The following is a 26385-nucleotide window of genomic DNA, read 5'->3' on the forward strand; positions in this document are numbered from 1 at the left end:
AGGTGGTGGAATCTCCTTCCTTAGAAGTTTTTAAGGTCAGGTTTGACAAAGCCCTGGCTGGGATGATTTAGTTGGGTTTGGTCCTGCTTTGAGCAGGGGGTTGGACTAGTTGACCACCTGAGGTCCCTTCCAACCCTGAGATTCTATGATTCTATGATTAATCCTGTTTCACAGATGGGACAACTGAGGCACCAAGGCTATTAAATTAGTGGTCCAAAGTCCCACAGGAAATCTGTGGCAGACCCAAGAATGGAACCCAGCTGTCCCAGGTCCCAGGCTAAGGATTAAGCCACAAAACCAGTCTGCCTTCTTATTCTAAGCCTTTTTCCTCAGAACATGCTTGTATCGGAGAGGGTAGATGGTCCAGGGGTTAGGTTGCTATCCTGAAAGTTGGATAAATGAGTTCAATTCAGTGTTCTGTCGCAGGCTTCCTGTGTGACGTTGGGCAAGTGTCTCAGGTCCTCCAGTTGTCCAATAGGGTTGATAGACCTGCCTGCTCGCCCACCCCAGAGTGTTGTGAAGATAACTATGCTAATAAATGTGGGGTGCTCATCTACTACAGGAAAGGGGGTACACCTTAGATAAGCTTTGTAATGTCACGTTGGTTATGTTTTTTTAAAAGAAGCACAATCGCTTACCTAGCCTTGTTCCCCACAGCTTAGTGTGATGAAGCCGCTGACCAAGAAAGCAGAGACGCTAATGTTTTGATCAGATTCCATAGCTGTATATTTGATGCTGGTTCTTCTGATTCCATCTGTATACCATGTTTCCTTCTTGGGAACACAGACTGACAGGCCTGTTTAATCTTTTATATTGGCCACAGTGCTAACTTCCTATTAAATATTTCATATTGTTGTACTGATAAAGAACATAAGACATTATGCAAAACTTGGCACAAACACAGTCCAGAGGCGCATCTGCTTTAAAATAAAACACTTGAGAGATCTGGAACTAAACAAGTAGTCGGGTGGCTGAAAAATCAAGCTAAGCAGCTCGTGTTTTCAGCAACACTGCAAGAGTCTCATTATGGGTGTGCACAGTTCCATGTTTCAACCAAAAATCTGCTCAGGTTGTTCTACAAGTTATCTATAAATAGACCTTTTTGTAGATTGCTCTTGTTGCTGTTTTTTCTTAGTTAATGTATCGCAATTGTATTTTGTTATTTATTGCATGGTTCCAAAGTGCGTCAGTGTAGACAAATGCGAGTATTAACTCAGCAGTCTGACCATAAAAGACAAAGATGTACGTGATGGCGTCTGGCCCTCTTTTACAAGGTAGTGCCAATGCAGCCGTGTGGAAGTTGAGAGCTACATGCTTTGATTATTAAATGTTTCCATTTAACACAGGGCAATAATAAGTGGAAAAATCTGGAGAAAGAATGCTTTCAGTGATGTTAAACTGCGGGCTCCAGTTATTGCGTCTTATATTAGGCATGGAGGTACTTACTGTGGACAGTTTCTCACCTGCCTTTTGCAAGGTAAATTCCATCAAAGGGCATCATGGGCAATTAGATGGAGTGCTGATATGGCCTAAAAGTGACTGGCTTTGGGAGTTGGTTTGTGAGAGACCAACAGTGTCCGGGCTAAACATTGCATCATGCTGTCATTACGCAGCTGTGTAATGTATCCCGATTATTTCATAATTCATGGGGGAACATGGGGTCCTGACCCACAGCAAATTCAGGATTCATAATGTCTTGAAAGCTAGCACTGCAGGAAATAGGGCAGGCATATCGCTGTCACCAGCAATCATGTCAAGAAGATGAACACAGACAAAGATGGAGTCTGTAGGATCTAACTTAGTGTGAAGGCAGCTTGGTGAAGCCAGAAAGAGGGAATCTGCATGCTACGGGGTGTGGGGGGGAAAGAGGTTTGATGTAAGAAGCGTACTGAGCTCTGGGCCCCTAGTGAAGAGGATGACCTGGGAATGGAGGAATCCTGTTAGCAGAAAGAAGGCATGAGAGCTGAGAGGATCTGGGCCTTGAGAGAGGGAGGCAGAAAGGCTGGAGTCAGAATGGAAAATGGAGATGTAAATAACTGCCCAATTTGTGGTAACTAGCTCCCCAGCTATTGCCTGAGGAATAGAATCTCAGGGTTGGAAGGGACCTCAGGAGGTCATCTAGTCCAACCTCCTGCTCAAAGCAGGACCAATCCCCAGACAAACTTTTGCCCCAGATCCCTAAATGGCCCCCTTAAGGATTGAACTCACAACCCTGGATTTAGCAGGCCAAACCACTGAGCTGTCCCTCCCACAAGGGAGGGATGAGGCATCATCATAGGATGACGTGTTCTACTAGCTGGGGAGCTGTTTAACTCCAGGCACTGGGAGTCCAAGGTACGTTTTGTACAAATCGTGTTATTTCTTAGCAAGTGCGGCAAAGGGCTGTCATCCAGCTTCTCAACCGTGTGGAACAGAATGACTGTCAGAACATTTCACACATTTAGATTGGAAGTAACGGAGGAGGAGAAGGACCTAGGAGTCCTGGTTGATCGTAGGATGACTATGAGTAGGCAATGTGATGTGGCCGTTAAAAAAGCTAATGCGGTCTTGGGATGCATTAGGCGAGGTATTTCTAGTAAGGATAAGGAGGTGCTAGTCCCGTTATATAAGGCGTTGGTGAGACCTCATTTGGAGTATTGTGTGCAGTTTTGGTCTCCCATGTTTAAGAAGGATGAATTCAAACTGGAACAGGTACAAAGAAGGGCCACTAGAATGATCCGAGGAATGGAAGGACTGACGTATGAAAGGAGACTTGAGGAGCTCGGTTTGTTTTCCTTAACCAAAAGAAGGATAAGAGGAGATATGATTGCACTCTTTAAATATATCAGAGGGATAAATACCAGGGAAGGAGAGGAATTATTTCAGCTCAGTGCTAATGTGGACACGAGGACAAATGGATATAAATTGTCAGTCAGGAAATTCAGGCTTCAAATTAGACGAAGGTTTCTAACCATCAGGGGAGTGCAATACTGGAACAGCCTACCGAGGGAAACAGTGGGGGCGAAGGACCTCCATGACTTTAAGATTAAGCTAGATAAGTTTATGGAGGAGATGGTATGATAGGATAACGGGCTTAGTCAATAGGTCAATTAAGTGCCACACTGAAGTAAATAGTACAATGGGTCAATGATATGATATAACCTTTTTCAAGAGGGTATGGCTGGAGAGTCTTGCCCGCATGCTCGGGGTTCAGCTGACCGCCATATTTGGGGTCGGGAAGGAATTTTCCTCCAGGGAAGATTGGCAGTGGCCCTGGAGGTTTTTCGCCTTCCTCCGAAGCATGGGGCAGGGGTCGCTTGCTAAAGGAGTGGGTGGAGCGGCTTATGTGGCCTGCATCTTGCAGGAGGTCAGACTAGATGATCATAATGGTCCCTTCTGATCTTGAATTCTATGATTCTATGATTCTATGAATTCACAAAAGGTTCCCCGTTCAACCCCCCGAAACTTCCTTGAGTTCTACAAGCCCTGTCTCCTGGGAATGATCAATGTCATTCCCCTCTCTCTGAGCCTGAGTCCCATGGGCTTTGGATTAGTCTTCTCTCATTTTACCTCCCATCGCTTGTGTTCCTTTCTGTTTATTCACGTTGGATGGATTTCTGTCTTCTAAAATATACTTGCTCTCTGCCTCAATCATCATCTGGTACCTTCCCCATGTCATCCCACCTGGCCAGGCAATGCAAAAATTGGTGCCACAAGTTTAGGCTCCTAAGGCCCCTGTGCAGCTGCATCACTGTAGCGCTTAATGAACATACTACCTATGCCGACAGGAGAGCTTCTCCCATCTCCATGTCCCCAAGAGGCAGTTGCTATGGCAATGAGAGAAGCCCTCCCATCAACACAGTGCTGTCTAGAGCGGGGCTTAGGTCAGCACAATGGCACCGGGCAGGCGTGTAGATTTTCCACATGCCTTAGCAACTTAGTTATACCGACATAGGCATGGTCTACACTACCACCTTAAGTGGCCTGATTTTCAAAGGTGCTGCTGCATAGTGGGAGCTGTGAGGTGCTCAGAACTTCTACAAATCAACATCTTTACCTAGGCTGGATTTTCAAAACTGCCTATGGGAGATAGGTGCACCAATCCCATTGAATTTCAGTGATGGACTTGCTTAGGCTCCTTTGAAATCCAGCCTCTGGAGCCTAAACAAGGATTGAGGAGCCTAGCTTTAGGCTCCTAATTATGAAAACCTTGACCAGCTTTTTTCTCTCTTGCCGTCCTGAATTCTGTCAAATTAATGTCTATGCTGGCCTGCTGTGACTGGCACTGTGTGCTTAAGAAGCCTCCATGCTGAGTCTAAGGATTTTAATTCAGGCCCAGTTTATTTCCTAGACTTGGAAAGATGTAGCTTGAAAGCATCCACACTGCAGTTCATCTGAGAGCTAGATACGGGGTGGGATTTTCAGAAGCACATAAGTGTAGACAAGCTCTCAGTCACTTCAGCATAGACACCACCACCGCCCCACCAGAGGTTCTCCTTTCAGCATAGGTGATCCAGCTCTGCGAGAGGTTGCAGCTCAGGTGGCAGGAAAATTCTCCCATTGATCTAACATGGTCTACACTGGGGGTTAGGTGAGTTTAACTGCATTTCCCAGAGGGGTGGATTTCTCACACCCCATAGGGACATAGTTATTCTGCCCTAATTTCCTAGTTTTGCCCAGTCCTGAGGTAAAGTCCCACTGACCTCCCAACAGGGCATGTGCTCCCCCACTAATTCCACTTACATGATGCGTATGCTAACTCACCTGGGCCCTTTTGAACAGTCCACCCGCTACTATAAACTCTGTACTTTCCTCTGATTTACAAGCCTGTTTGATGGAGAGAACTAGAGGCCTGAGTCAATACCAAAAATGTCAGTGTCTGTAAAGCACATGGGCGAAGTTAACAAAAAATATCAAAACCTGAAACCGAAAACATAACAGTATTCATTGGCAAAGCGCAAAGGGGAAAAAACTGGGAATTTACTGAAATTGCTGGTTATTGGAAGACTAGAACAGAGGGCTGGTGCTGTCATTAATGATAATAGTGTAGTTCTGTAGGCTAAAAACACAGTGAATGCACAAACTGAGACATGCACGTTTATATTAAATAGAAAAAGAACAGTAAAAGACAAGTTGATGAATAAAAGGTAGCTTGACAACTTAGGCCACAACTATGAAGGTAGATAGCACAGCACCTCGGAAAATGCAAGGCAATTATCTCTCCACATGGCCTCTGTGGGAAACTTGCTGGTTACAAGGGAACATAGTTTCAGAACTCACGAGTTTGTTTTGAGTTTTTGCCTCCTAAGAACATGACAATTTAAGGCAGAATGCTGCCAAAATTGTATGTAAACTGGTGCATTTTACCAAAATGTGGCTGGATTCCTCCTCACCTGCCTCTTCAATGGTGCTAATCCTCCATAAGTAACTCTCCATTTCAGCATGAGCGAACTGCATTTTTTCTCATTAAACATACCTACAAATTACATACAGACAATATGTTCAAGGAAATTATTATGGTTGTGAAGACAAGCACACAGAAGAGTTAGGAAATGTCACAATTTACACACACACATACACACACACACATACACGCTGTTGCCAATGAAAATAATTCAGATCTGCCAAACAGCAGCTTGTCTGTCAATCTCAAAATTAGCTGGGTGGATAACAATGTTTGCAATCTATAAATATTTGGGAAAATTAATTCTAGAAAAGAAGCGCAAACCCAAGCATGTCTGTAGAACAGCTAACAGGCGAATGGAAATAGTGTAATATGTACAATTATTATAACAGACGCAGCCCTGAGTACACAATCTTTGGAATGCTACACTTACAGGAGGCAGTTAAAGTGGGCCATCTTTTTCCACAAATAGAACTCGCTACCCTGATTGTAAGCTACAAAGACTGAACATAAGAAGGCTGATATAACTGCTCCTGCAGTATTTGATTGTGAAAAACAGACAACCTTAACTTCTCAAATAAACTGCCCTCTTTAGTTTTTACACGTTTCAATTTGTGGTGAACTATAAAGGCGAAAACTTTTCTAGAGGGGCATAAAATGTTATGTACTGGGTGGGAAAAGGAGTGGGGGGCAGACAGGGCAATACAGAGAGAACGAGAGAGAATTAAACAGCATTCTTCTTTCAGGCATTCAAGCACCCGAGTGCTAAAACCTGATCTGTTTGCTTTCATAACACCTGACAAGCACACCAAAAAAAGAGAGAGAAAAATACATGCTTTAAAATGGTGCCTTAAAGCGAATGAGTAGCAAAAGCCTCTGCCCAGCTCTAGAGCTAGTAAAGCTATTTCAGACCTGGACATTTTTTGATGGAAAAAAAAGGATAAACTTTGTCATCAAAAATGTTCCCATTTTGTGACCCTCGCTACCCAATGCCCAGGAAAGGTCAATGGACATTGGGCTCCCGTATTCCCTTAGGCCTCACTGAAATCCCAGCCTAAAGCTAAATTTAATTAAACATATTGTTTTGTAAATGAACTGCACTTCTTTAAGGACTGGTCTTAATTCGCCTCTTGCTTATGCTAGTGTAAACTGGGAATAACTCACTGATGTTGTGAGAGCAGAAGGAAACCCACAGTTCACAAACTGCAATGTACGCAGGCAGCCTGGGTGGGATTACGAAAAGCACTCGGCATTTGGCCAACTCTGGCTCCACTATGAAACCGGTGGGAGTTTTAATCATTGACTCAGTGGGGAACAGACTCAGGTCAACATTGAGTGCTTTCGAAAATCTCGTTCTATATGCCGATCAATTTATAATTACATCTAGCTCTTATCTAGCACTTTGCATCAGTAGCTCTCAAAACACTTCACAGTCGCTAATGTATTTAGTCTCTCAGCAATCCCGTGAAATAGGAAGTGGGAAACTGAGGCACAGAGGCTGAATGGCTTGCCAAGGTCACAGAAGGTCAGTGGTAGAATGGGGAATTCAACTCAGGTCTCAAGGCCTACGCACAGGTCCTACACATTAGCCCATCCTTATAGCACAAATTGGTCAGCATTAGAGTAATAATCCTTTAGTAACAGAATTTCATCGCTGTAATGATGTGAATAATATTATGGCTCATCTTTGAGTGCCGCACCTTTCTCGTGCCTTTTCAATGTCTTATGGCTACCATTTATATTGATCGACATGGGGCAATACTTTTCTTTCCAGAACCTTGTGATTTCAGCACGACTTTCTCACTGATGATAAGGGTACATCATCTTCTCGGCTCCTGGCTGTCAGCTCTTTGCTTTGTAACACACAGCTTGGGAAAAAAGAAAGTGAAAACCCTCAGAAAACAGCTGGTGTGTTTCCTGAAAAAGATTTAGGGCCAAATAAAATGAGCACATATGGCTGGAGCCCTTATTAAATACAGACATCCTTATAATAACAACATACTGGGGTATGCAATTATTATTGATATTACAGTAGCAGCTAACGGCCCCCAGCTGAGATCAGGACCCCATGTGAGGGCCAGAGTGTAGGGTCTTTATGAAATGAATGGTCTGATGGAATATATTTGCTTTTTAAAATAGATGTATGCTACAACATCGATAGGCACAGTATGAAAACACACACAAAAATAAATCATCTGGACAGTTTCAATCTTTTCTTTAATTTTCCCACTTTTTTTCCTCCCCAGATTTTATGAAAAGGTTGTCAAGATGCACCGTCTCTCTCATCAGATATTTATTTATTCATTTAAAATATTAATATGGGAGAATCCTATTACAATACTGCCATACACAGACATGGACTGCAGCCCAGCAGACAGCATTCAGTGTAACACCTCCCAGAATATATTTTTTTTCTGCTTTTATTTTATCCCTTCGCTGACTCCTGTTGCAGAGAAACCTGCAAGTGCTTTCCCACCCTGCACAGGAAACAGAATTGTACTGACACTGTTTGTTGGAAATGGTAAATCTCATCGGTGTCAGGTGGAGATCCAAGATAAGTGGCCGAGATATCAGTGTGGCTGCTCACTTTTGAGGCCTGATGTTCAGAGACTACTGAGCACCCACTCTCTGAAAGTCAGCCCCCTTTATACTAATACCCAGCTGTTAGCATCAGGAGAGCTTAAAGTGTTTACAAAGGAAGTCAGGCTGATGATCTTTCCTTTACATATGAGGCAACTGAGGCACAAAGTAGTAAAGTGACTTGACCAAGGTCACCCAGCAGGCCAGGGAAAAGAATACAGGTCTCCTGTATCCCACTCTGGTGCACTACCCATTAGACAACACTCCCTCCCCCTTTATGGCATCTCCAATTGGCCATCCCACAACCTGAGGCACTCAGCCTCACTTGTCCTTTTGAAAATCTTGCCTGCGGGTGTTTTAAAATGCTGACCCTATTTTCCTTCCCCTCCAGTAGACACTGCGGCATTGTGTTTTCTGGATGACTCAACCTAGCAGCGACCGCGTGCAGCTCAGCCCTCTGCCCTCTGCCTCCCTTCTTCGTGCCCAAACTCAGTGGTAAAAGTTTGCTAGTTGCAGCTCAGTTCTCGTAATAACACATTTAGCACAGCCTACGTAGCGTTCAGCACAGCTTACCCTTTCTGCTGTAGAAAGGAGCAGGGCGGAACTTGCACGAATGCTGACCCATCTTCTAGCACTAGAGAAGGCAGCCCCTCCAGGTCACAGCTGAGGGCACTGGATTTGGTGGGAAGTCTTAGACTGTCTCTACTCTAGTCCCCTCTCTCCTGGATTTTCCAACGTCCCCAGCTCCTGTTGTTATTTTGTATTGTGGCAACAGCTAGGGGACCCAACAGGGATCAAGTCCGCATTGTGCTAGGCCCTGGACAAATGCACGACACAACTATGATGACAATGGACGCTGCTGGGGCCCCATGGCTGGAAAAGCTGCCCCCAGCTGTGGTATCGTTTAAGATTGGGCCCTCCACCAAAACGTGCCTATTCACCAGATTAATTTGAGGCAACGTAACACATGGCTTGGCGGGGCAGGCACGCCCGCGCTAGCTTTCATCCAGCTCCAGTAACAATAGTGGTGTAGCTGCAGCAGCATGCATAGTGGCATTGGCTAGCCGCTCCAGAATGTGCCCCCGGTCCTGGGAAGGCTGTGCCCCAGACACTAGCCAATGTTGCTGTTACCCGAGCTAACTTTGATCTGGGGTATGCCAACACGTGTTGCAAGCACACCTCCTGACTGCAGTGCAGACGTGCCCTCTTCGGAACCTGCTTCGGTGTCCTTGGGCATGTGAAACCAAACACCCTGCTTTTCACCCTCGGTTTTAGGGGCTAAGGACAAAGACCTGCCTGAGACTTGACTGCCACAGCGCTCATGTGCATACACACACTCACCAGGTATGTTCACAGGAGTTTGCACCTGCTCAGTAGCATGCAGCACTTATTTTGACACACAAAGCACATTTTCCCATGCTACTGGATGCTGAGCGCTTTTGAAAAGCTGACCCTTAAGCTATACGTCAGCTAGACAGTGGGCGTCATTGTCACATAGCAGGTGTGCATCCCAAGAGCTTCCCTGCCTAGCTGCAAGTGGTGAGATTTGCACACACCGTGCTTTAAAAAGCCATGCAGCACAACACAGGACTTTCTTGAAAGGGTGAAAGAATGTAGCTTTAAGCAATTAACACAGTAGCAAATGTCCTTAGCGTTGCTCCATATGGTGTGTAATTTAAATCATCCATCTTGTCTGCTATGAATGCTGCTAAAATTGATACAACACCATTTTCAAGCAGACAGATGTTTAATTACACAAATCGCCTCCATTTCTGAGATCTTTAAAAAAAAAAATAAATAGAATCAATGTGCCCATGTTCCACTGACATTGATGCATCCAAAATAGGTTTGGGGAAAAAGAAGTGCCTGAAATTCTATTTTGACCCTTAACAGAACAACACCAGTGCCTGGGAGCAGTTTGCAGTCGCTGGGCTTATGTTTTAGTACATGATACTAGGCTGGCGGAACAGCCCATTGGACATGTCAGGGCGCTGCCCAAATATAGCTCACACAATGTGGAATCAAAAATGACAAAAGGAAAGAAACTTCCGAGGCCCAGTCCCCCTGCCCTGACCCAGCCATAACCCGGGGGGTTGTTGACTTTAGGCGTACAGACAACAAATTCCTCCGGGGCCTCAGAACTCCCGGGGGTGCTCACTTCTTCCTCAGGGAGGTGAAGCCCTGGCTGGAGACAGAGGAATTGACCTCACTGGATAAGGGTTGAATTAACACTTTTGCGGGGAGGGGGAAGACAGACACACCTAGGCTCCAAAGAGAAAAGGAAGGAAACCAAGGAGGGGCTGAGATGTGTTCCCCAGGGGCCTGGCGATGCCCCACCCCCATTCATGTCACCTGCCTAATCCCTTTCGCTACCGCCAGCATGAGGAACGACTCGTCTGCATGCCCGAGGGTCGGACGGTTGGGGCCTTTGTGCATTTTGACCATTGCTAAGGCCACACAGAGCTCCAGACCCGTGACAGTACCACCGCATTGGCCACAGGCCTGGGTGAGACAGCCGTAATTTATCCCCTCGGGAGTAAGACTCAGTTCATCCTTTAGGTGGGAAAAAGATTTCAAAAAAACAAAAAAACAAAAACCCTATAAGCAGCAGGGTCGAGGGGCAAAATGCCATACATTTTAGTTTGGAGCGGGTCCTCCTCATCCCACCCATTGGTGTTGCGTGGTTCTTTGTGATAACTTGGAGCCTGATCTGGCAAACACTTGCTGGCAGGTATAAAGCCAGTTCCTGTTCCCATTGGAGTCAATGGCAAAACCCAATAAACTTCAATGGGATCAGAGTCGGGCCTTTTATAGATTCCTACTGCGAAACGCACCATTGATTTAAATAGCACTCCACACCCTAATCGATGCTAGGGAAGGACTGTTTTGCAAACTCAGATACTAACAGTGCTTTTGTTGTCAAACAATTCATAAAGTTTTTGCAAGCAGGAAAACAAACTCTAGCTCACTAAAGATTTGAATAAGGTAGATGGGGACATGTACCATCCACTCGCTCTGCGGTGAGCCGATGGCACAGCCAGTAGGGGAATGGTGGGAGGGTTTAATAAGGGGAATTCACATACTGGAAATCTGCTTTCCTCAAATGAAAATTAAAAAAATCCAGAAGGCTACTGCCATGGCACTTGTTCTTTTAGAATGCAGAGATGCAATGGCTGTTGAGCTGTGCTTTTTATTCCTCTTCAATAATATAGCTTGTTGCATGACTTCCCTGTAAAAGGTAGCCCCCCACGGCATATTCACATACTTGGTGCGGCGTTATACAGAACTGACATAAGACACTTCTAGTTTTCATAACCCAGCAAAAAGAGAAAATAAAGCAAAACCAAGATATATTAGGGCCCTACCAAATTCACAGTCCATTTTGGTCAATTTCACAGTCATGGGATTTTAAAAATTGTAAATTTCATGATTTCAGTCTATTTACATCTAAAATGTCATGGTGTTGTAATTGTAGGGGTCCTGACCCAAAAAGGAGTTGTGGGGGGGTCATTGAAGGGGGGTTGCAGTACTGCCACCCTTACTTCTGCGCTGCTGTTGGCGACGGCACTGCCTTCAGAGCTGGGCAGCTAGAGAGTGGCAGCTGCTGGCCAGGAGCCCAGCTCTGAAGGCAGAGCCACTGCCAGCGGCAGCGCAGAAGGAAGGATGGCATGGGATGGCATTGCCACCCATACTTCTGTGCTGCTGCTGGTGGGACGCTGCCTTCAGAGCTGGGTGCCTGGCCAACAGATGCTGCTCTCTGGCCGCCCAGCTCTGAAGGCAGTGGAGAAGTAAGGGTGGCAATACAGTGACTCCCCCACACAACTCCCTTTTGGGTCGGGACCCTCAATTTAAGAAGTGAAATCTGTATAGTAATAGGGTAAAAGCATGCAAAAGACCAGATTTCACTGAGGGGAAGGGAGGGGTAGCAGGGTGGAAGAGACCACATTTCACGGTCTGTGACATGTTTTTCACAGCCGTGAATTTGCTAGGGCTCTATCTATTATATATGCAATTATGATATAATGCTTATAACTCTAAATTTGCCTATTTAGTGAAGCCAAGCTATTTTCATTTAGACTCCTTCTTCCCTCTCAGAATGAAATTTTCGGCATGCGCCTTAAAATTATACCTCTATTACATTTTGCACGAGAGATACAACTTTCTCAAGTAAGGGCTGTTTTGAATAACTTAAAGCTAAAATGTTCTTTTAATTATAGTTTCAATCCTTCCACCTGCATTTCAATATTTGATACAAAGACCAATTTACAAGGTATACATACCTGTAATCCTTATTTGCATGATAATGATTATATTAACACACACGATTAGTTCCATTGAGGTCAGTTGGCCTATTCACATAAGTAAGGATTAATGTGATTAAGAATAAATGAATCAGGCCCATACTACAAACACGATATTGACCTTTATTTTACTTTGGGACCTTGGAGTCTAAGACTCAAAATGTATTCGGTTTCCAATCTTCCATAGGAACTGTTCCATCTCATTTTAATCTGAGCACATCTCCTTACATATATTTTTGTAGGGTTGTTTTTATATTAACTAAGTGAATATTAGTAAATACACTTTTTTTATTTTAAAAGTTGATCTAGGTTTAATATGAAATTTAATTCACAAATGAAATATATAACCATTTTAGGGCAGGATCTTGCATCAAGATTCATTAACCTCACTCCTTGCACCCATGTAAAGTCTTATTGATTTCAATGGGACTTCACTAGCATGCGAGGTACAGGATACCACCATTTGGATTTGGGACTTTACTGTATATTGTAACTCCCAGAGAAGTGCTGAGACCATATTTTCAGGATTTAAATTTGAATGCAAATATATCTCAGATTTTTTAAATAAAAACGGCAATTAATTCAAGAAGGGGAAACCCTACTGATCTAAAACCCAAAACATTTACTTTTGCAAAATCAGTAAAATTAATACTTCCTAAAAATCAGCAAATACTAGTGATAAATTCAATCCATTATCAGACAAATTATTGTTTGGAAATATAGTTTCAAATTTATCTGTTCCTCAGATAAACAATTTGTTATAAAAAGACAGCTACACTTATAACCTTGAAACTCAGAAGGTTTTCAAGAAAGTTCATGAAGGAGTAGTTTGATTTTGCTATTAACATAAACATATTGGCTTTTAAAGTAAGCAGGCATAAACTAATTATTTACTTGTCTTTCATTTGATGATCTGGTTTTCTACTTGCAAGGGCAAAATGTAGGTCGTTCTGATCCTCCTTCCTTCTCTTACAATCTAGTTCAGAAGCTTTGTTTTTCTGCAACCTTCTGCTGTGTGTACATTTACATTTTCCTACAGTCCCCAGAACTTCAATTGCTGACAGAATGTTAACACCACCTATCAAACGGGAAGCAGAATCTATTTTCAGAGCTTCAAAATTAATTAAAAAGCATCCATTTTGACAGGGTAAATAATCATGCTTAATATTGACTAGATAACATTTGAAGTAATTTACAAAGCAGGGAAGAGTATAAAGTGATTGTCTTGAAAGATACAGTTGGTATTGGTGTATGATCTGATCTTACAACTACCAGGGGAAACCGATACTGATCACAGTGCTTGAAAACCCAGGACTGTAAACACTGAGGCTTTTGTACCGATTTTAAGAATAGTCTTTCAAATATTGGGTTTTTTTTAAAAAACAATCACTGAGAAGACTCAGGGCAGTGAGGCTATTGCTCATGCAAATTTTAAACTACAGGAGTGTACAGAGCATCATTCAATTGCATCCTTTCCTTCCTTCCTTTCTTTCTTGGCTTTACTGAATATAAAAAAAAACAGCAATGTAGATTTCCTTTTTATTTACTCTGGCAATTGGAAGAGGAAGATGCAATTTGATGTGGTGAAACCAGTTACTTCTCTGTTCCTCCTACAAATCAAAACAAATTTACAAAGACAAAAGGATGGATTCTTTGGCTTGATATTCACCCTTAGCCACCCATGTATCACACATAATTAGCAAGTGAAACCTACAAATTAGATGTCGTAATTTGGTAATTATACCACAGTCTGTTACTTTTTAACCTTTTCTTACCCAAACTAGAATGCTCAATGTTATTTTTGTTTTTCACAAAACAAATGACAAAAATGAATGCCTTATCTGCCCACATACTGTCAATCTTTCATTCTGAAAATAGAATATTTGTGGTAAATTAAGTTTATATATATCATGGAAACATGCATTATTATTGTTCTAAATTTAATAGAAAGCTAATTACAAAAAAACTGCACATATGCCCTACCTTATTCACACACACACACACACACACACACACACTACAGTATTTACTGTATTTCTTCACCAAAGACATGTACAAGGGGATTGCATATTAAAGAAAGTTGTGGTTATGAATGTCTGCATGAAAACAATTTGCAGGGTAACATCCAGGCATTTTATGTGCAATGCCTGCTCTATTTATTAGAATTGTTCGCATGAAAACTCGAAAAAGATTTGCTTGTGTTAAATGAGTAGTCAAGTGATCCTTGCCCTCCACACCCACTCACAGAGAAACGAAGCAGGATACATATTTTATAACTATTTGCCTATATGATATGTTGGGCCTGATTCAAAGCAGCTGAAAGACTCCCGTAGATTTCAATGGATCAGGGCCTCTATTTGTTCAGACACTCATTTTTCATAACGGTTTAAGCAGCCCTTTTCAGTGCCTCCTGAATCGTGTAGTTCTTACTCAGTCTTAAGCTATAGCCGCAAATCTGATTAGAACCAACATTTTGTTACTTGAAAAACTGCTTCCACACAACAATACCATAACTGAAATCAGAGGAAGGAAGAATAATTCTTCCAAAGGGCTTTAAGATGTGGCGGGGTGGGGGGGAATTCTAAAAATGATTTACAAATTGCTGGAAACACAACTAACCCCTGGTGTTGATCTCAGGCCCTTCAGTTTCTTCTGCAGTGTAATTATTGTTGCCCAACTACGGCCCTGATTCTGAAAGCCTAATTTTAAGCACATGATCAGTCCAACAGGGATTACCACTATACAGGAATATGCAACAGCAATGTTAGTGCCATTGGCTATCAAAGATTGATTCTTTGGTGTATTCTGCACACCTTGCTATTGAGACATTTATTTAATAGAAGGTTTGTAAACAAAATAAGTTATGTTTTTCAATTCTCTCATTGCAGCACCTTTTTTCACCCCACTAGCCTTTGACTGTCTTCCATTCCCATTGGCTGGGCAGCACTCTTTGGGAAATGTCTCTCTTCTCAGAGGCTGGCAGTAAAGAGCACACATTAACTAACAGGCTGATAGCTCTTGGAAATGCTCTGGATATATCAATATAATTAGAAATCCAATTAATATTTTTCCGTGCCGGCTTTTTCAAATAGAAAAAGCCACTTGATAGTGCTCTAAGGCTTTGCTATTTTTACTTAACGGCACCAGGGAAAGTGCTGACAAACTGCTCTTTCGTTCCTTTGATGAAGTCTCTAATAGCAAAAGTAAATTAAGGCCAATTTTCCCGAATTGTGACATAAAACTTAATAAATAACTGATTGTCCTTTTTTTTTCTATCACTTGAAATAAGCTATTTCCTAAAATACCAGGAACTATGGCTGACCAGATGCCAGGCCATGCCAAGGTGCCCAGGCCTCAGTGGAACACTGACAAATAGAGCTGGAATCAGTCTGCTCACCTGTGTGTTAGTATTGTTAAAAATAGGTATTAGAATTATGCAAATATGCTAGCCTTTATTGCATGCTTGTATGTTGCTGCCTGCATTAATCTGACTTATAACATCTGCATCCCATACTGTAAGGTAATATTTAAGCATTTGTCTTAAGCCTCTGGGACTGTGTAAAATCACCAGACAGAAGAGAGACATTAACTAGCATAAAGTGCTGATCTCCAACAGAAGGAGTTATGTCCTGGCCAACAAGGAAGGCCCGTCAACACCAGACAAACTATTGTGAAACATGAAAGGGGACAAAAATTTTGTTGATTGGTCTCCCCCCACACCCAGCCCCATGAAGATGAGTCATGCAAGTGAATGTCTCTCGTCAGCTAATTTTGCAGCTCAAAGCACAAGGGGGGAAGGGAATAAAAACTCCTAATCAAAAGGAACTGTATCTCTGTGCTACGTGGACTCTGGAGGGCAGGGTTTTCTAGGCATAAGCAAGAGATCCCCAGCTGTTTAGCCTGGGTTAGCCCTAACGGACGTGTAGAGCTAGTTTATTATAGAAGCTTCTATTACCTTCTGAAACTTAAGATTGTAAGTCATTTGTGTATATATGTTTACCTGCTTTAAGCTTGTAAATAACACTCTTGTTTCCTTTTCCCATTAATAAATCTGTATATAGTTTATTACAGGATTGGCTACAAGTGTTGTCTTTGGTGTGAGATCGAAGGAGCAACTCACCTGGGATAAGTGGCTGGACCTTTGGGATTGGCAGTAACCTGAATATTGCTGGTCTGTGTTGGAAGGGACCATCTATCACAAAGGCAGGCTCACCTGGATGGTGAGACAGATCAGAATACCCAGGGCGACTGTCTGTGCCTCCATGTTCGGGCTGTTACAGTGACTGGGGAGTTCACATTTGATATTTGGCTGGTGAAATCTAAGTGCAGGACTCACAACCAATTTAGGGTTTGTGCTCTGCTCCTTAGCTCTCTGCTCTGATGTTGGTACTCATGCTCCTGAGCCACTGCAAGACAGCTTGACAATGGTAAAAATAAAAAAAAGTCAAATGATAAACTAATCTTCTGCCTGATTAAATTGATGCAGAAAAGGTTTATGGAAAGATGAATAAAAAACACTTGAGCAAATGTTTTACTGTTTTTACTGGTCGGGGCCGGGAGCATCCATCGGCACCGGGGAAAGCTGGCGCCTATGCCTCCCAGTGGCCTGTTTGCACAGCCTCAGGGAAGCAGTCAGCACAGTGACCTCATCCTGCTTCTGCAGCACTGGTCTGTTCTCCTAAGACTCCCTTCCCCCATCCTCACCTTTGAATCCTTGGTCACTACCACCAATACGTTACCCTGAAGCACATCTCACTTTGCAGGGCAGCTATCACCCTGTTTTCAGCCTCCTGCCCTCCTAATCACTTCACTACTTCACCTTGTCCATCTGTTCTCCATGTCCCTTATTACTTTCCATCCTCTTCCCTCTTCTCACCCCATGAGTTCCTCTGCCTCGTCTCCCACCACCTCACCTCCTCCCTCCTATCTCCTCAGCGCCACTGCCTCCTCCCCTCACTCAAGTGTCAATCACACCTACATGTCTTTCTTATTTTTTCAAGGTGCTTCACCCAGTCCATGCCCTGCCCACCCTTCATACCAGACGCTTGCCTGTCCTGCAGACCAACTCTGGAGAAGGTCACAGGACTATGCCAAATTGTGGCCTTCCTTTGTTATCTGCGGCTAACCACTAAACCTGCCCCAGCTACCATGTTCCCCCTGTCGGCTCTTTTTCCTCCTCATTTTTAATTGTTAACTCTTTCTGTCCTCCTACCATCTTCCCAGCTCATTTCTGCAGGCCAAAGACTATGTGCCTTGGGTCCTCTATCCTAGAAACGTTTCCAACTGCTACTGCAGCTTACTCCTCCAATTGTCTCCAAGTCTGGTATTCTGGCTACCCCACCACCTAGATTTTCCTTCCACCATCTTTCTCCTACCCGCTTCCCTCTCCATTCCATGGCTCTAAGGTCTCTAATGACCTTCTCCTAACTATAACTGCCCCTTCCTGTTCTTCTCAATCTCCCCAGTGCCTCAAGGCTAGCTCTCTCCTCCCCTGGTTCCACCCTACTCTAGGCTTCCATAACACTATAGTATCCCTGTTTTTTTCTACCTTGCTGGCCATTCCTAACACTTCTTCTTTGATGGCGCCTCATCCTTCCCTTACTCCATACCTCTTTAGGTGCCATGGTTTCAATAAGACCCTCCCTATGGCTTATTCCCAATGTTACCTCTCTGTGCCTGGCCTTTTCTTCACTGACCAGTCCTGAATCTCCAGGAGTGGACAGACATTAAGCATGGCATAGCAGAACAACAGAACTGTGCAAGTTAGAGGTGGAGAAGTTCTCTGAGCTTAACCACTCCAGCCTCATGGGGTCATCACATGATTATTTCCCACTGTACATTTACTGGAGATTCATTTATTCTAGTTATAAACATTCCAAAGGATAGTCATGGAAGGTGATGAGGTATAGAGGGGGACAGGAAAGGAATAAGTTTTACCCACATGTAAAACTTTCAGCACTTTGTATTTTCTGGATTTAAGTCTCTTAGGCACTTAGGGTCCAATCCTCCGCTATTGAAGTAAAGGGGAATTTTGTCATTGACTTGAATGGGAGAAGAATCATGTCCTTCAAGTTTTCAAGGTGGTCAAAGGGGCCCTCTCCCCCTCCCCATATTGTCAGCTACTTCCACATTGCACCCTGACGTAACTCTCTCACAAGGCTACATCTCCCATGGACCTTCTAACGTCTGCTGGAGGGGGTCTTCATGAGACCTGGTGGGGCAGGGGTTCCCTTCCTCCTGCTGCTGCCCTCATACATCAGCTTGGTTGAATAAAAACACAGGGAAATTCCCTCAAACAAAAACTTTGTTGAAACAAGCGTGAAGGTGGAAAGTGTGTTCCAATGGAGTCCAGTGGATATCCCACACCACTAGACAAAAATTCTACACATTAAAAAAACCCTCCACCAGCAACAACCCCAAATGACCCAATTGTTAAGAAGTCTGGAAATGAACAGTCCAGGGATCCAGCCAGTTCCTCACTGCCCTATAACTACAGGCTCCAATTTGGGGTTCCACTGTGGCCCCTTTTTATTAGCTCCGTCGAAGGAAAAGGGCAGGAAAACCAGCAAGCCAGCCTCCCAGGAACCCTTTCTGCGCAGGAGGACTCCCCAGGTGGCACAAAACCTGCAGAATGGCTCCATGCCACCTTTTCCTGCAGTCCCCAGAACAGGACGTGTCTGGTTTACATAAGCGTCAACCCACTTCCCGGCCAGCCACAGAATCTAGGATGGGGTGGGCAAAAAGGTGGTACCCGTCCACTTTGCCTGCCCTTCTCCCCCAGCCAAGTTGCACCAAGCTTATCTCAGCCGCAGCGCGATGATCACTCCACCAGCCATGCCCACCCAACGGTAACTTTTCCCCCTTTGCAAAAATATTTGTAAAGGTCAAATGGACAAATTCCTGGGAGATAATGATGCTGAGAATTTGACATTTATATTGCAGCACCAATATATGGGGCCCACTTAGGCTGTTCAAACTGAGGCTAGAGCTCTCTTGCCTAGAGACCTTACCGAGTGCTGCTATTGTGCTTGGAGACGTAGTGTTATTACCCCAGGAGCTTTGCAACATTTCATCAATCAATCGTCCTTCCTTCCTTTCAGCAAGGGATTGCCTAGTCCATACTGATGGAGGAATTGGCCCAGTGAATAGAAGAATCCCATGAGACTTCAATATGAACATAAAAATAAACGGACTTAATTTGATTAATTTCTCTCCACTCCCGTAATGACTCCGGAGCTTTTAGTTATTTCAGCTTTTGGAAGGGGGTGGGTAAACTGGAGTAGGGGACAGACAGCGTTCCTGCCCACCCCACCTCCCTCTCCTTCTTGCTCCAAGGGGAAAGGAATTCTCTCTGCGAATCTGCTGTCAGCCAGTTACATTGCACAGCGAGCCTGTGGTTTTCGTTTATTTTACCGCCAGAGGAAATTAAGGTCAGCACTCACAGGGTTAACGGAGGGGGAAAAAAAAACCTCTGCAATGTTTTCCTAGCGCCAAAGTGGAGGTTTGGGTGTCTCAAATCGTTGACAAATGTTCCAGCAGTTAAGCAAAACTTTGTTTATATTGCGTGCCTCTCAACAGAAATTAGGAACCGTGGAAACAATCCACGCAAGTTCCTGGCAATCTACTCTGGTTCTTTCTTAGCGAATATGACAAGCTCACCTGCTGCGGGAGGCTGGAAATAAAAAGGACAATCTCACACTATTAATAAAACATGAGCCACAGCCCAATCACAGGCCGAGTTACCCACCAGAGACCTAGTATAATGCTTCATTTGGTCGATGATGGAAGTGCTTTAGCCTGAGGTAACTTTCAGGGAGGCCATGTTTGCGTGCAAGCCTTCACTTAAAGCAATACAGCGCAGCCAAGCTAATGTTCACACGAGTGTAAACGTACAGAGAAATGCACGAACCGCATGAGATGTTACATCACTCAAGCCTGTCAGCTTTGGTAGTGGCCTAATGTTTTATTGAAGCTTCCTCCTCAGAGGACAGCTAAAAATTCACTCGGCGCCTGCAGAGAAGTGTCTGTTTTGGCTGTAGAGAATGGTTCCCAATCACGGAAAGATAAAAACATCAAAATAAGCTAATAGGGATCTGCCTTGAAATGCCCTCCCTAGTGGGCATGGGGCCAGGCTTCAGGGGGACCACATTAAGCACAGAGCAAGGGTTTGCAGCACGCAGCCGCACTTGGAGCTGAGATACGGCAGTCAAGCAGATGTAAGCGGATGCTGCTCCAGTGAAGGCAGACAAGCCAGAGAATTCTCTAGAAAGCCGGAGAAACCCATCCTCAGAGCTTGTTATAAATCAGTGCAGTGCGGAGAGGTCCCCCATCCCCTCAAGCCAAAGAGGTGGGCACATGTCCAGGGGTGGGCAAGGAGAACTGATTGATTAAGCTTCCAGAATTCATTAGCCAAGTCTGGATAAAAAAGGGGTGAGATTCTCTTTGCTGCTGCAGGCCTCTGTGGGGCTGCAAAGAGGCTGTCAATAGCATGCGAATGGCGGGGAGAATTGCCTCCTCACAGGGTGGCCGTAGACTGCCCTACGCGGCCTCATCACAACCCCGCCTGCAGGGGGCAGGCCAAGAGTAATGAGTCCCTGTAGCACAGGCTGCTCTGTCAGTTCCTGGCCACGCCCGCCTGCCGCGGCCCAAGGACAACCCAGGATGGCTGTGTGGGCGGCCATAGGTTAGAAGCACCTGGCTGCCCTCATTGTATGCAAGAATTGAGGCACGGTGCAATGGTGGCTTAACGCCACCTTCAACTCGCGCCCCCTCTTGAAGGCACAGCCCCTAACTATTTGTTCCAGGAAATCTTTAAATCACTGCAGGCATTAATTCTGTGTTCTTGCTCTTCCTTGAGATAAAGTCCCGAGCAAAAATTAGCATCGGTCCTTTTTGATTTTGAGTTGTCTCCTAAATTGTAAGCTTGCCGGGGCAGGGGGTGTGCGTCTGGTGTGGGGGGAGGGAGGTCCTGATGCTCGTTTGTGGTCCTTATGTGCAACCGCTCTGGGAAGAATAAATACATAATTATGCCAACTGCTCATTTCTGTATGTCTTTGCCACAATCCTGGTTTGTTAGGTCCTTGAATAGTTATTCATGTGGCAAATGATTCAGTTGGGGGGTGAGTTTAGAAAGGGTATTTCCACTGTGTTTTAGTGGGAATGGGCGTCTTTTCGGCATTATTGCAGACTCCGGGTGAGCAGGGATAGAATTACAGCTTTAAATCGCACGGTGGGTTGGGAGTCTGTGTGCACCCGTGTGTGGTGGGGGGTAGACGGGTGTTCATTGCTTAGAGTAACATATGCAAAACCTCTCTCCTGACCCAGTTTGCCAAGTATGGGTTAGAGCTGGGGATAGAAAATGCAGATTTTTCCTTCATCTGCTAAATTGCAGGGGGTTGGCTGTAATTATTAGCTACAGCACTTGCCTTTGGGCAGTGGAACTGGCTGGCTCACTGATATATTATGTAGAGCACTGCCCTCTTAGGTCTCAGGATAAGAAACAGTTCGGGCTTACAGCATTGTCAGATCAGTACCACAATGGAGGACAAAAGGGGCTAGGTAGAATGTCTGTGTAGCTATTTATTCATCTGAATATGTCCATTATTGGCCAAATAATTCACTGTCTGCTGACAAGTAATAAACACAACTAAAATTCCTTTTAAAAGGGTTTTTTTTTTGCATGTAGTTAGCATTTTAGCCTTTTTTAAATTTTAGTTTACAGAGGGGAATTGTATAAGAAATTCTATCGCTTACAGCAAAAGTTTAAAGAACTGCTGATACCATCTGGAAAACTCTGAAAAACCTTCTGTTTAGCCTAAGAACATTCAATTTCTCTATCAGATATTTTTCTGTTTTTCTTCCCCAGATTTAATTATTGATAAGTTACATCGACATAGGTACAAGAACTTTGGCCAAGATATTAAAAAATAAGGATCTAAAATTAGGCTTATAAGTAGAGGTGTTCAGGAAATTAATCTCTGCCCCTCCCTAATAAAACTTTAAAGAAAAAAATCATCAAATTGTTTTCTTTGAAATTCTTCATGTGTTGGGTAACTTAAAAATGATTTTTCCCCCCTGAAAAATGAAAAAAACAAAAACAGTTTTTGGATGAAAATATTTTTTCCATAAAAAAACAGATTTTTTTTCCCTACAAAAAGTTGATTAATCAAAAAACATATTTTGTTGAAAAAATGTTTGGTGGGAAGTTTTTGACCAGTCTTCCTCATAAGCTTATATTCAAGATCCTACATAAAGTGGTCTGACTTTCACAAGTATTGACACCCAGCAGCTCCCCTTTACTTCAGTGGGAGCTGCTGGGTTCTTAGAAGATTTGAAAATCAGGCCATTTATTTAAATGCTTAAGGCGGGATCAAGGAGTAACTTTAGATACTGAGTTTTTAAAATCACGGCCTTTGTTCCTGAAGAATTTGTCTACTGAGGTTGCTGCTTGTTCCCAACCTAGAGTTACTATGCTGTGACAGAGCAATTCATGGCAACTAGGGAAATGTCCAGCCTGCAAACTCTGAATCCATATCGGGACTAATGCCAGGCTCCGAGATGTTCAGAGCCTGGATTGTCGTTTGGACCCATCTCTACTTGTGGTGTCACTTGCTGAAATATTTCCACTTGCCAACTCAGTAACGGAGTGGGTGCCCAGGGTGGCTTGGTCTCTGGGATGATACAGCAGACAGACTTTTTTCATCTGGTTACATTACGCTCTTCATAAGACCAAAATGATTTCCAAATATGACATGCCGCCTCCTCCTCCCCCCCTTGCTAAGTAGATAAGCAGACTACTTAAAAATCTGGACTACAAGAACTGGCATAATAAGCGTTTTGGGGAGGGTTGTTTCGTAGCTCTCTTACAAGGAGATTTTCATAGATTCGTAGAGTTTAAGAGCAGAAGGGACCACATATCAGCTAGTCTGAGCTCCTGCACAAGACAGCCCATTAAATTTCATCCGATTACAAAGGACAAATGGCAGTTAGATGAATAACTCCCTTTGAAAGTCAGTGGAAATTGGCCACCAAGCTGCCCTTTGTGCCTCTGAAAGTCTCTCCTGTTGTCCCCATCTCTTAGAATTCTGGCTCACAAATATACAAATGAATCCTAGAGGGTCTTGGGCCAGATCCTCACCAAGCCTATGGTGACCTCAAGGGAGCTACTTTGATTTACACCAGCTGAGGATTTGGTGGTTTGGCTTTAGGCTTCAATGTCACCAAATGCAAGAATGTAAAAGTCTTCTTTACATGAAACAGTCACATTCACTCAGCAACAGTTAGGCCCAGGTCACTGATTTATTTGGTCACATGTTATAATGAATGTTTTTTGTTATTTAGCAATGAGCAGAGCTGGCCTGAGCATTTCAGCCAGAGCTGCAAATCAGATTTTACCCTCTGACCCCTCCAGCAAGTATCAGTGATTCCTGTCCACTGTTATCACACAAGACCAACCTCAGGCTTTTGGACTGGGTTTGAAAAATGGGTCTTTGGGGCATGCATAAGGGCTGAAGCGCAGGCAGGAGAAGGGAGAACAAAAAGAAGAGGATGGGGAAAGGGAGCTGGAGAAAAGCAAGAGAATTGTAGGTGAATGCAATTGTAACGGCCAGCGCTGCAGGGAATGAACTAGACCTCAGCCTTAATCTCCAGAGCTTGAGCTAAAGAACCAGGCGGGGGTGGCGTGGGGACCGTAACAGCCTCCCGTCCTCTGCAGATCAGGCCCAGAGGGAGCTGGTAACATGCTGCCCAGTGGGCTACACAAGCAGAAGGCGTGCAGAGGAGAGACAACGCAGAGGTTCAAAGCAGATGCAAGACAGAAAAAGAAGAGGTGAGGAGATGAGATACAGAAAGTGAGACAATAAAATGTAACTAGCACTCAAAGAATGAAATCATAGAGAAAACAAGTGACAAAATCAGGCTCATGAGACGAAGGGTGGAGATTTTCAAAAGCACATGGCACCAGGCTAGCTGCTACTGCTGAAGATTCTGGGTACGCAGCATTTCTGAAAATCAGGTTACCTACTTTGGCCAAATTTATTCCCCCTACCCTGGGCCCTGAGGTTATGCAGGAGCAGAAGGTCTGTAGCGACAAGGACCCTGACCTGCCACCACGTACAGTCAGAGGGAATCGTATAGGCCTGTGCAGCTGGCCTGGCATAATATACAAAAGAAGGCGGAGACACCCCAGGTAAGGGCAGGGTTATGTAAATGAGCTCCCTAGGTGGACCCCGTGTCAGCAGCAGGTAGCAGGGTGTCCTAGCATATAGCTGATTACCTCGCCGGCCCTGGGCCAGAGGGAACATGGCTGCCCACACGTGTCGTGCTGGTCAGCTGAGCCGCGGCGTCCTACCAGAAAGAGAGAGAGAGGCCCAAAGCACAGGCCAGGTCGCCCCGCTGAGACAAGGCGCTGGCCCAGGCTGCAGTATGCAGGCGGACATTGACTTACCCAAGGATTTGGGGGATTTGCATAGGACTTGCTGGGTTATGAGCCACCTGCTTTGTTTACTTCCTTTCAGGGGCAGTCACAGCCACTCCTTACACAGCCAGGGTGTGCTGCAACGATGTGATACGGGAGATGGCTTGTACAACGGCTCGAACAGCTTACCCTGCAGTACTGGCTTACCGGCTTCCTCTTAGGAGCCTAAAACCGGCCTTAGCGGCTTCACCTTAGGCCCCTGGTTTTGGAAACAGGAGCTAGTTTAAAAAGAAACCAGATCAGTAAAATGGGGGAGATTAAGGCAGAGCCAGGAACAAAACAAAGGAGAGGAGGACGTCTATGTCAACTGACATTAGCAAGAGCTGCTGTGTTCTAGTTCTGTAAGCATTTTCTCACTACACTGGCAAAGGTTTTGGTCTTTCCATGTGTCATGAGACTGGCTTAAAAATAACGAGATTTAAGATGTAATAAATCTTGGGGTTTTTTTAATGTGCCGTCTGGTTTTTGAGCCCTTAGGGGTCACCTTTTCAAGCTTCTCTCTGCAGTCATGGGGGCTAGAGATTTTTTTTTTAAATGAGTCTCTCACATGACCCCCAGGCTGAGGCTTTGACAAACACACCAAATATCACTAGGCTTGTGTTGAGCTGGCAACACTTACACATAAGTTAGAGAAGCAGCCCCCATAGTGCCACTGTTTCAGCTGCTGTTGCGCTTTGCAGTGTTGGTGCAGAAGCACTCATAAAGGGATGTAGTGGTGCCTAGTCCCCTCACCTGTTTGTCTATGCACTCCCTATCCGTGGCCCCACGAAGTCGCGGGATCTCCTTGTCAACCTCCTCTTAGTCCTGGCCAAACTGGCCATCTATAAAACCAGGGAGAGGAGGTTGGCCGATGGGATTTCCTGCGACTATGGGGCCTATTTCCGTTCCTCCGTCCGTTCACGCATCCGGGCGGAGTTCCTCTGGGCGGCGTCCACTGGCTCCCTTGACGCCTTCGAGGAGCAGTGGGCGTTGTCCGGGGTTCTCTGCTCGGTGTCCCCATCTGGTTCCCTTCATTTAGCCCTGTGACCTCACTCCCGCTCCTGTTTTTTTCATTAGTTGTCCCACGTACTTAGTTAGTGTCCCGGACCTGTGGATCCTCTCCTTAGGCTGGGGGGAGGTCCTTTAGCAGTGGGCGGGCTTCGCCCGCCCACTTCCTGGATACTAATAGGACTAACACCCCGGGGTTGGACTCAGAAGACCTACATTCAATTCCCTGCTCTGACGCTGGTATATTGGGTGTCTAAGGCAAATCACTTCCCCTTCCTGTGCCTCAGTTTCGCCATGTTTAACAGAGCTAATGATACAGACCTCTTCTGTAAAATACTTTGATAACTATGGATGAAAAGCACTATATGGGAGCTAGGTTGCATGAAAGGGAGCCCTTCTGACAAACAGCACAGTGCTAGCTCTGTCTCAGAAATCTAATTGTAGTAGAGAGTTAAAATCCAGACCCTGTTTCACTTCCCCTTCTCCCTCCATCAAATCAACTGACTGAAAGCTGTTGTACAGCCAGCGAGAAGTGGAGAATTGTGCCACCTGGGCCCATCTAATCGCTGCTCAGACAATCTGCCACACATTTGGAGAACGTTAGGGAAATATGACAGTGAATCATTATCAAGATGAGGGGGGAGAGAGTGGCTAAAATA

The 26385-nt window shown here is 44.5% G+C and overlaps 1 long non-coding RNA gene across 1 annotated transcript in view; it reads left to right on the forward strand.

Moving 5' to 3' along the window:
* The window catches only part of LOC120405539, a 95374-nt gene extending 78976 nt beyond the window's left edge, over window positions 1-16398 (forward strand). Inside the window, exon 3 of the long non-coding RNA XR_005598651.1 lies at window positions 16326-16398. This is a non-coding gene — a long non-coding RNA (uncharacterized LOC120405539). The remainder of the gene's footprint in view (window positions 1-16325) is intronic.
* Window positions 16399-26385: the final 9987 nt, after the last annotated feature.

This window comes from Mauremys reevesii, linkage group 5 (assembly GCF_016161935.1).
Source record: "Mauremys reevesii isolate NIE-2019 linkage group 5, ASM1616193v1, whole genome shotgun sequence".
NCBI classification, from domain to species: domain Eukaryota; kingdom Metazoa; phylum Chordata; order Testudines; family Geoemydidae; genus Mauremys; species Mauremys reevesii.